Source organism: Lynx rufus, unplaced genomic scaffold, assembly GCF_022079265.1.
Source record: "Lynx rufus isolate CCGP_SWC_20201006 ecotype Redwood Valley unplaced genomic scaffold, mLynRuf1.p SCAF_9, whole genome shotgun sequence".
NCBI classification, from domain to species: domain Eukaryota; kingdom Metazoa; phylum Chordata; class Mammalia; order Carnivora; family Felidae; genus Lynx; species Lynx rufus.
Window position 1 is genome coordinate 85,344,278 of NW_025814897.1, and position 4,045 is coordinate 85,348,322.

The 4,045-nt window shown below is 39.8% G+C and overlaps 1 pseudogene; it reads left to right on the top strand.

Annotated features, from left to right (window-relative positions):
• Positions 1 to 524: 524 nt before the first annotated feature.
• LOC124504699 (60S ribosomal protein L12-like) lies at positions 525 to 1,046 on the top strand (annotated as a pseudogene).
• The last annotated feature ends 2,999 nt before the right edge of the window (positions 1,047 to 4,045 follow it).

The following is a 4,045-nucleotide window of genomic DNA, read 5'->3' on the forward strand; positions in this document are numbered from 1 at the left end:
TTACTGTGCAGTCATTCTGACATGCTGTGTGGCCTTCACCAATTTGCTGCACATTCTGTCTTGATAGTACCCACAAAGTAGGCTTCTTGATAGTGTGGATAAAGTAATTTCTCTATTTTGTTGCCCAGAACTCTTTTTTGTAGGCTCAACTTATCAACGGATCAATGCAGATCAGAATATAGGAGAGAGACCACCTGAGTGGTCTCCAATAGAAGACGATGAGAATTAAATGGAGAAATGTGGATGGGGCCCCTGTAATGTGCCTTGGCTAGCAGAAACTCTGCTCAACAAAGGGAAAGATATGGCTAGATCAGAGAAATCCAGCAATCAGATCAGCATGAATGACTCTGCTAGGTATACCTAATGCCCTTCTTCCCCTTAATGTGGTTGGTTAATTTTTCTTGGAGAACACTCACATTATGAATGCTATTTCCAAGCATTATGCTCAACACTTTAAATATATGGCCTTACTTTTGGCTTTTGGCTCAAGGTGACAAAGGTGTAACTGTCTTTAGTTGTCCCAAATCCAGGCTCATCCAACACCAGCTGCTTCCACCATGCCACCTAAGGTCAACCCCAATGAGATAAAAATTATATACCTGAGTTGGACTAGTGGGGAAGTTGGTGCCATGTCTGCCTGGCCCTAAAGATCAGTCCCCTGGGTCTGTCTTGAAAAGAGTTTGGTGATGACATTGCCAAGACAACCAGTAATTGGATGGGTCTGAGGATTATAGTGAAACTGACCATTCAAAACAGGTCTAGATTGAAGTGGGACCTTCTGCTTCTACCCTGATTATCAAAGCCTTCAAGGAACTGCCAAGGGACAGAAAGAAGAAGAAAAACATTAAGCACAGTGGAAACATCACTTTTAATAAGATTATCAACATTGCCTGACAGATGTGACACTGATCTTTAGCCAGAGAACTTTATGGAACTATTAAAGAGATCCTGGAGGCTGCCTAATGTGTGGGATGCAATGTCAATGACCTCCCCCTCATGACACAGAAGATATGAATAGTGGTGCAGTGGAATGCCCAGCTAGTTAAGAACTACAAAGGAAAATATTTCAGTGAAAGATCATTTGACGACCTAAGCAAGTAAATAAATAAATAAATGACCTTATTTAATTCCCATGATAATAACATAAAGTTGATGCAATTTTCTTTCTTTTTCAGATGAAAGAATCAATACTCAGGCTTGAGGAACTTTGGTAGAAGCTGGAATTCAAACACAGGCCTGGGTAAATCTAAGTCCCATGTTTTCAATGACATTGCTGTCAATCTTGGTTTCTAGAAATAGAAAATCTGCCTTCTTCTCTCTGCAGCTTGGAGCGGTTTCTTAGTAGTGAAGATGCCACAAACAGCCTCAGAAAAACAGAGGGTATTTGGTCATTTTTTATAGTTTTGCATACTTAACAATATATAACTTTCTTATTAAATTTCTATAAACCTGTATTGCTTCAAGACAAAGTTATTTCTCCCTGTTCTGACCCATCTCATGTATCATTACCAGAAGAGTCTGGTTTAGTTACTTCTCTGCTTGGGAACCTCCTAATACCTCCTAGTGGTCCCCAGGGCCATGGCAACAATTGGATATCCAAAGCTGGCCACACCCTGCTTTTTCAGGCTGACTTCCTGTTGCTGTAGTCCCACCTTGGGGGTTCAACTGTGCTGTGCAGATATCTACAACAATTGGGATTTTAAGCCAGACCATGTCTGTTTTAAATATTTTCTGGGACTGCGCTTATACGAAGTTTGAAAAGTTCTTCTCTCATTCAACTACACCCCAGTTCACTCACCTGAATGAATGAATCTCCCTACTCCACATCTCAGCTCAAGCTCATCTTTCTCCTGAACTGCTCTTTCTGCCAACACTGCCTTTTGATATCTCACGAGTCCTTCAAGGCCTGGTTGAAATGTCCTTGCCTCCCTGTCCTTTATGTATTTCCAAAGCTCTTCACTCACAATGCTCTTGTAGAACTCACCACACCAAACCTTGTGGTGTGGTTATTTGGGCCCATCTCATCTTGTCTTTCCCTTGCTTCTGATGTCCTATCCTAGGGTTGAGCAGGTAGAGACCATGTCCATATCTCCATTATACCTGTGTGCTACCGCAGCATCCACTATTATGTTCCAAAGATGCCAGGCACTTAATAAATATGTGCTGATTTGAGCTTAACTGATATTGATAATTATCATTTTAGGCAATGGTTTAGGTAAAATGATTGATGAACACCATCTTTAGTTCTTGGAAGATGTTATGGTTTAATTATGTTCCCTGACCACAAAAAAAGATATGTTGGAATCCTAACCCCCAGTACCTCAGAATGTAACCTTATTTGGAGGCAGGTCTTTACAAAACTAACAAAGTTAAAAATCAGGTAATTAGGATGGGCTGTAATCAAAATGACTGTGTCTTTATAAAAAGAAGAAATTTGGACACAAAGATGACACACATAGAAGGAAGATGGCATGTAGTTACAGGGAGAAGATGGTCGTCTACCAGTCAAGGTGGGAGGCTTGGAACAGATCATTCCTTTACAGCTCTCAGAAGGAATGACATCGTGATTTTAGACTTCTAGCATCTAGAACTGTGACATAATACATTTGTCTTGTTTAAGCCACCCGGTGTATGGTGCTTTGTTATGGAAGCCCTAGAAAGCCAATACAGAAGCCAAGTGTTAATAGGGACCAACAAAAGCATCTTGTGCCTACTATTACAATCCTTGCCTGATTACAGGGGTAAGGCAGGAAGGGCCATATTAATTTTCTTCCTGCAAAGGATCTTTATCCAGGCAGGAGGGTTCCAGATTTTGCTTTATTTTATTCTGTTTGTTTCTTTACAGATACCTTTGGGATATTTCTTTCTTCAACTGAAGGTCTATTGAGGGTACTAATGCTGAAATATAACCTGAAATAACTCATGCTTTAGCTTTCTCTTTCTCCAGGTCTTCAGATTCCTTAAGCACAATAAGAGCAGCTTTCATTTTTCTTGTGTGTGCACTAGCACCCATCTATACGGGCACATAGTATGTTTGCTGAAATAGCAGTGATTCTCCACTTCTTCTGAATTCCACTGTGTTGTGTCCATCCCTTCTGACCCTTAGCACTCTCTAACTCCTCTTACATCTATGTGTGTGTGCAAGTCTTATCTTTCCCTCTAGACTGTAAATTTCTGAGGTAGAATCCATGTGTGAACAATACCTAGTACTCAGTAATAAATGCCTATTGAATGGACAGATGGATGAATAGATAAAAGGGAGTAGGGGGAGAGCAGTGGCTGGACACCTAATCTTGGAAATAAGAGAGAGGGAAATTTAGTCCAAAAAGGAAAAGGGAGGTGGATCATCACTCTTTGGCTCCTGTTTTAAATACATGAAGTTGAGGTACACCTGGGGCTCATTTATAATTATTTACAGCTGCAATGTCAGAATTTAATGGACAGAACCTAAAGATATATGAGGAAACCTATGGAATATTCATTTCGGCTGTCACTGACTACTGAGGGCTTCTAAGAAAAGCCATTTAGATTAATAATAATAATAATAGTAATAATAATAGGTAATGCTTATTGATCTCTTGCTATGGGCCAGCCACTATGCTAAGAGTTTTTATACATCATTTCATTTAATCCTCCCAACAACCTTATAAGTTAGATGATATATTTAAAAATATAGATTCATGAGATGGTAAGTGAAGCACTCAAGGTTTCAAGGCAGGAAGTAGTGGATTCCACTTCAGTTCGTACTATGCCAGAGCCTAAGCTTATGACCTCGGCTACAAAGACTCATTTATAAAATGTTCTTGCCAGAAGCAGCCAAAGCTTTGGTCCTGTTTGCAAGGTTGTCTTTTGTGACAAAAATTATGAAAAACTTCTGCTGTAGTATGAATGCTGGTTTGTTGTACAATGTATACTGTTTCCTGTGTACCCATCTGTATCTAATTAAAGAAAAATGAGGACATATATTGATAAGGATACCTTGTTGAGAGTGGAATACCAAATGTTTCATGTGAAGTTTGGTTCCTCATATCTACTGGTGGTCGAA